The sequence below is a fragment of the Macaca fascicularis genome, chromosome 10 (genome assembly GCF_037993035.2).
Source record: "Macaca fascicularis isolate 582-1 chromosome 10, T2T-MFA8v1.1".
Taxonomy (NCBI): Eukaryota; Metazoa; Chordata; class Mammalia; order Primates; family Cercopithecidae; genus Macaca; species Macaca fascicularis.
Window position 1 is genome coordinate 78249687 of NC_088384.1, and position 7409 is coordinate 78257095.

General features: G+C 43.8%; 1 protein-coding gene across 33 annotated transcripts in view; it reads right to left on the reverse strand.

The window, feature by feature from the left end:
* The window catches only part of PLCB4 (phospholipase C beta 4), a 409930-nt gene extending 402780 nt beyond the window's left edge, over window positions 1-7150 (reverse strand). For 18 of the 33 annotated variants that reach the window (XM_074004800.1, XM_074004802.1, XM_074004805.1 and 15 more), the window contains exon 1: window positions 6936-7150. The gene's annotated coding sequence lies outside the window, so the exon portion shown is untranslated. Of the gene's footprint in view, window positions 1-6639; window positions 6797-6935 lie in introns of those variants that run through there. The other 15 variants (XM_074004791.1, XM_074004789.1, XM_074004807.1 and 12 more) reach the window with 1 other exon arrangement.
* Window positions 7151-7409: the final 259 nt, after the last annotated feature.

The following is a 7409-nucleotide window of genomic DNA, read 5'->3' on the forward strand; positions in this document are numbered from 1 at the left end:
GTTTGACCACACCATGGGCTGACAGGTTTGTTTTTCATGTTAATTATTTCCAAACATTTTAAAATGAGAAGACTCCAAATAAATCTGGATTTCATGCTTCTCTTGAAAATGTAGAGGCACTGATAATCCTGAGCCCTAGGCCCACCTGGCAGAAACCTGTCAGACCCGAGTGGTAGCTGCCCCATGGGAAGGGGCACAATTGGTCCCCCGGATGGGCGCAAGCCTCACCACTGCCTAAGGTCTCTGACACCTGGTCAGCCACACTTGGGCCTTTCACTTACCTGGCCCTTGGAGGAATCAGAGTATACAACACCCTCACTAAAACCATGAGGAACTTCACCAGGTAAAAACCGGCCTTCCAGAAAACTAAAGGCCGTTTAGGCTACCACAAAGTAGCATTTAGTACTCTCCCTATCACAGATTTCTGGCATGCAACTGCACAAACAGAAGTACCTAGAATTAGATAAGAATGCACAGTTTTATCCTCAACTTCTTATTCCAATTCCATATTCACAGCAGGATTGCCAGAAGCTTTTGTCATATCTCAGCCTAGCCACTTAAAATAATTATCACAAAACTTGTTACGGTAACAAGTCTTTCTGCAGCATGCACCAGCTTAATGACAGGTAATACACAGTATGGTGGTTAGAAGTTGGAGTTCTGATGTCAGCCTACCTGAGTTTCAGTCTCAATTCTAACTTTAACATCCTGGGATGATTAACTTAACGTCTCCTAACCTCAGTTTCCCCAAATATAAACTGGAGATGCTATTAGGACACACCCAAAAAGGCTGTCAGAAGGATTAAATAAAGTGGCACATTTTAAGTGCTCAACAAATGTCTGTTGTTTTATTTTGTTGTGGTTATTATAATACTATGTAAAGCAGAGAAGTTGAGAACTCTCAGAGAAACTCCATGGAAAAACAAGAGCTATGATGACTGCCCCTGAACACCAGAGAGCCCTAATTCTTCTAGTGGAGGTCTTTCTCCCTCCAGGCCTAAATGGCTTATATGTTTTGTTTTGTTTTGTTTAAGAAAAAAAAAAAAAAAAGGCTAGCTGGGAGACAGATACCCTGGGGACAGCATCTGGCTCACTGAATTATATTCCGAAACACCAAAGTCACAGAATTTTGAAGCTATTAGGACTGAGTTAATATTAGGTCCCTCTGTCCAAATGCAGTCACTGGGCTTGGCAAGTCCAAAGGAAGATCTGGTACTTCATGGTGGTCCTGTGGGATGACTGAAACTTTCTGTACTTGCAGAGTGGCAGAGTAAGTGTCCCTTGTAAGTTTTATAGGAATTTTCTCAGGCTGTTTGTATGGATAAGGTCAATGCCGTCTACCCCTGTAAAGGAGAACAAGATGAGAGCCATAATACTAGTAGTACCATTAGGAGAAGGGGCACTAGCACTTGTTAAACATGCTTTAATTGTTCAAGAGCGTAAGAAAGGCAGTGTATCTTAAAGGAATGATTTTCCTGGCCCAACGGTGTTTCCATAGCTACAGGTGGAATTTCCCAAACCTGGGCATACCCAAAGATCCTAGGATCCTTTGCAGCTGTAGTAGCAGCAGTAACAGTATGCTGCATCATTCACAGTGCAGCACCAAGCACTTTTGCCCCATAAGGTTATTCTCCTCATTTTACAGATAGGGCAACTGAGGTTCAGAGTGGATGCCCAGGGTCACACAGCTAAAAGAGGGCATCTGTCAGCATTCAAGCTAAAACAGGGCATTTGTCAGGAAATCAGTGCCTGATTCCAATGCCTGAAGGTCTCAGCAACCACTGCTCAACGCAAACCCACAGTGAAAAGACCCACCCAGCCAGGGGCCTCTGGGAGGAAGCATTTCTTGAGGAAACATCATCTTCACCTTGTGTGGGTCATGAATGCCCTTTGCAATATGGTAAACCTTAAAGACCTTTCTCAGCATGATATTTTCATTTTATTATTATCTTTTTAATAGAGTCTCACTCTGTCACCCAGGCTGGAGTGCACTGATGCGATCACAGCTTACTATAACCTTGAACTCTTGGGCTCAAGCGATCCTCCTGCCTCAGCCTTCCAAGTAGTTAGGATTTACAGACATGTGCACCACACTCGGCTAATTTTTTTATCAGTTTTTTTTTATATAAATTGATCTGACTGTGTTACCCAGGCTGGTCTCAAACTCCTGGCCCCAAGTAATCCACCTACCTTCCAAAGTGCTAGGATTAGAGATGTGAGCCAGCATGCCTGGCCCAGCATAATATGTTTAAATATATAAAATTAAATACTTAAAAGTACAATGGAAATCAATCTCACTGAAATATAATTATCAAAATAACTTTTTAAAGGGATATGTGAAGTAATACATGTGTTTCTCTTCAACCCACTAAATGCCAAGATCTAGTAGTAGCTCTAACACCTGCCCCAATTGTCACTTGGAAGTCAGTGAATATAAAGATATAATTCATTTGCCACCTACATTCGTGAACCCACCAAATGGCATCCTTAGCCCTAAAATGAAGAACTCCTGTTCTGGAGAAGAAAGGGAGATGTCAAATGTAAAATCAGGGGTCTGTGGTCTCTTCTCCCTGGATGAGCTGCTTACAATTAATTACTTCAAGTTGCTTTTTTCTTCCTGTTTCTAAGGAAATGGCTACTTCAATTCACTCATGTCTGGAAGCCAAAGACATGCTTTAATTGTTCAGGAGGACAAGAAGGGCAATGTATCTTAAAGCAATGATTTGCCTGGCCCAAGGGTATTTCCACACCTAGAGGTGGAATTTCCCAGCCCTAGGCACACCAACAGATCCTGTGAACTTTGAAGGAGACTCCCAGGAAAGGGGAGAAGATAACACTATCTTATGGTCACATGGTGTGTGACATTCTCATTGAAGGGTTCATAAGTAGTGAGTAAGAGAGGTGTTCAGAGAAAAACCTTCTGGTTTATGTCTGTTTCAACTATTTTGATTTAACAAAGGAAAGGAAAAGTAGACAAAGTTCATGCAGGGAAAATAAAGACTCTGCTGGTCATTCATTCCCTGGAACATGAGGATTTCCTAGCTGAGATTTGAAAGGTATAGCATTATTACTTTCATCTCCTAGAGAAACTTGGGTTAACGCCTTCAGCATAGAAAAGCATCCAAAGGCGTGAGCTTCCACCCAGATTCTTTCCACCCTTCCACCCAGAAAAAGGGGTTTGGGAGTGGTTGTTGCAATGAAGTGAAGTGGGCCTTACAAATAAAAGTTATTCCAGGGTGATATTTTCAAAGCAAGCTTAATTCCAACCAAGACAATGCAAACGTCACACTCATCCACTCGGTAATGCATAATCACCCAGGTCTGCCTCCACTGGCAAGGAAGTAAACTCATTTTTATATTTGGTTAGCTAAAGAATCACAGCCTAGGAACATGTAAAACCTTTATATCATTCTAAGGCATAACTAGATAAACAATATTACAATTTGAGAAAGTATTTCTACTTTAAAGGGTGAGGCTTTATCAAAAGCAAAACTATTAAACAAACAGATACTAAGGAATAGAAGAAAGAGCTACACAAGGTTATTCTTTCCCCAATATGAGAGAGAAATAGGAAAATGTGGAATGGACAGCACTGAGAATTAAGCAGTGTCCTTGCAAACACAGTTAACATCTGAAAACCAATAGCAAAACCACAGTAAGTCACTGCTGCCACCCACCAGCGATGAAAAGCTGTATTTATTTCCCAATAGGCAGATAAGTCCCCTTGACAGACACTAGTATGGCCTACACATTCATATATTACGAGGTGAAAAGCAACTATTTTAAAAACTTCAATCTGGACATAAAATACCAACTGTGATCATTAAAACGTCCCCATTAGTCCTTGACCTAATTTTGCACATCAAATACAGAAGTTCTTGATTTTACAGGGACTCACTGTGGAAGACAGTTTATTAAAAGACCTGGGCCATTGGTGCTAATCAACATGCTGTTTCACCCTTACTTTATAAGAGATCACAAACAATAATTTAGTCACAGTCTGCTAAATAATTTTAAGTTTCAAAGAAAATTTATACTTCCCCAAGAATAGCTGAGTTCACTATTAAGTGTGCAGAACATGAGAAATCCAAAATCTTTCTTACATTACCTAAGTGCTCTAATCCAAAAAGATAAAATTTACTCTCAAGATTTCAAAATAAAAAATCAAACTCAGCTAATTACTAATTTTTTTTAATAATCTGCAAAATGTTTTCATTAATTCTGTTATTTGAGTTTGCCAGCTGCATCTAAAAAACTGGGGATGAAAATTCAGACACTAAACTCAGAAGCTAATTTCATTTATATTGTTACACCCTTTCACAAGTTAGCATGCTAATGTGATCGCAAGGAAAACAGCACAGCAGCCCTGAAGCTCACTTTCACCTCAATTTTACTTAGAGGGTGGGGTAAAGATGAATATCAGGCAAGCATTTCAATTCTTAATAAATCAAACCCCAAAATCAAGTTAGTGGTATCTTAGGAAAATACCATGTTCATTGAAATTGCCAAATATAACTGCCCCATGTTGCCAAAGTCAGCAGTATACATTAATCTAAAGTCAGTTGTGCATAATCTTGGGAAAGGCAAACTAGCTGTGCTATGGGCACTGAATGGACTTTGCTGTGGTTGAAATATTTCAGAGGTGATACAGATTTTTAAAATCTTTTTCTGCAAAAGGTTTTTGATAACCTGTAACACTTTTGTAACTACCGTATTTCTTTATCTTATAAGGCAAAAACACACTGCCTCACGATTACAGGACATGTAAGCGGTTTAACATCACTCACATTTTCAGGCATACAAATATAAAACTTCCAATAGAGTATTTTAGAACAAAGCTTTCTGCGTGGGTATGCATTTGCAAAATAAAGGTAGAATTATTCCGACAGATTTAAATGTGCACCCAGTGATCAAATGGAGTCAGAAATTCTGTTTTGACAGTTACTTGTAGAACAGCATTTTCAGCAGCGATTAATTCAGAGCTGGGTAGTAATATCATCAAAACTAAGTTCTGATTGTTGAGTAATAATATAGTTGGAAGGAAGTGTAGTCCATAAGCTAATACATGGTACCTTTAGCTATGTTACAATATGTCACATTCAAAAGGTTACTCGTCTGGCAGCAAGTCTTATGTTCATAAAAGTGCCAATAAAAATGTTTTGTCATTTCAAAAAGTGATTTTTTATGAAAACAGGTGATCTCCAAAGATGGCAATCATTTATTAAACTACTACAGTTCAAAAGGAAGATGATATAATAGATCAATACACCAGCTGAGAATCATGCAAGACTGTCCTACGAAAAACAGCATTCTGGATTACATAACACAGATAGTGAGGGATTACACCTCGTGCCCCTGCTGAGCTAGACTTTTGATCTTCTGTATGATTCTATAACTGAGGCCACCCAAATTTGAAGAGTATAAAATATGAGGGTCTCCGTTCAACCACACATTTCAGAAAACAGCAGTCTTGAAAACAATAAAAGAATAAAGTTAAAATTTTACCCCCCCCCCACACCTACACACACACAATTTTCCTATACTGAAGAGCACAACTGTTCAGATACTTTCTTAACCTCCTTGGAGCCTCCCCAGGTAAAGTCACCAGTTGCTTTTCCTGGTCATGTTTACATTATAAATCTGATTTCTTTATAAAGGGGAAATTCAATATCATTTTTAAATGATACATAGCTGCCTATGTTTGAATGCCACTATTGCCAAACAAAAAGAATTATTAAGCAGCTATCTCCACATATATATAACTTAAATATATAGACCACTACATATCACATATATGGTAAAAAGAAAAAAAAAAAGACCTTTCCTGAATATTCTAGCCAAAATTAAATTTCAAATACATGTTTTAGAACAATAGCTAGAATCACTATAGAAGTTAAGAGGAAAAAAAGTTAGAAGAGTAGGGTCATCTTTCAGACATATCCATATTTATGGAAACTATAGTGGGGCAGTTGTGTTTCTCTCTAGGAAAATGCTAGTTTTATGATTCTAGATAAAGTTGCACTTAAACACACTTGGAAATTAGAGAATTCCATATTTCCATACTTCGATTCAGTACCATGAATACGAAGTCTACACTCAGAAGTATTGTACTATACAGAGTCTAACCGGTTAAAGCAAAAGCAACTTTAAAATTCTGAAAATAAGGATTTCCTTCACTAATAGGCTTTTAGGAGGCCCGAACCCTGCCCCCAATGAGTGCTAAGCCTGTCAGTGTTGTTTTAAGTGGAAACGGTCAATCATTTCTATGATTTCCCCAGAAGAGGCGAGAAGATCCACACGCATACACATTTACATGCGTTGCACGGTGCCAACTATTTCCAACCAAAATAATCATACACACGTCGAGCCGAGCTATTTCTAGCCCAGAAGAGGGTGAAGGTCTGGAGAGAGTCTGAGGAAACCCAGCAGGCGATGACTACAGGGGAAGGGGGATGGCGTCTGGGTCCCCTGCCACCCGCGCGCACAGGGCGCCTCGCAACCGGCACCTGCACGGGGTCCCCGCTGGGCATCCGGGTGCGCGCGCGCGCGTCCGGGACGCACCCGCGGAAAGCAAACAAGCCCTGCAGGCCAGGGCGGGCGGGAGCATCCTCGGGCGGGACCCGAAATGCCTTTTCCTACCTGTCACTTTGCCTGGAGCTGCTGCCGGGGATGCGGTGACGGCCGCTGCCTGGAGACCCAGTGTGTACGCGCGTGTGTGCGCGCGCGTGTGTGCGGGTGCGTGTGTGTGTCTGTGTGTGTGAGATCTTGTTAGCGGTGCAGCTCACTTACTGCTCCCGGCGCCACCACCCCCTCCCCGCCATAAAGAGCCGCCGCCAAGCCCCCTCCCGGCGCACCCCAGTCCCGCCCTCCCTCCTGCCTCCGCCCCCCATCCTCGGCCTCCCAGCCTTCCCGCCTCCCCACCGCGCGGTCCTTACCTCAGCTGAGGGCGGGGGTCTCCGCTGTGGCTCCCCGGCGAGCCCACGGGACAGCGCCGACCCGCCAGCCCACCGCCGGGCCCTGCGCGTCCCCGGCTCCGGGCCCCGCCGCCCCTCCGCGGCCCGCCGCTCCCTCCTCCCCTGCCCCCGAGCCTCCCTCCTCTTTCTCGCCTCCCGGCTCCAGAGCCCGAGCTGTCGCCTCGCAGCCCCAACCTGCCCAGGCTACGGAGCATGCCCAGTGCGGCGCGCCCGGGCTGGGCTGGGGGTGGGCAGGGGCCGGGCCGGCCGCCCAGTTGCCGCGAGCCCGCGGGGCGAGGAGGGGGCGCCTACTGGGTCGGGGGCGCAGCCTCGCGGGCCGGGGGCCGAGCAGCCGAGGCGGGTGGTGGGCAGCGCCAAGAGGAGGTGGGTGGGGCGTCCGGGGAAGCCGGCCCGCGGCGCGCTGCTCTGGGGTCTCCCTGGCGGCTCCCCGTTGCA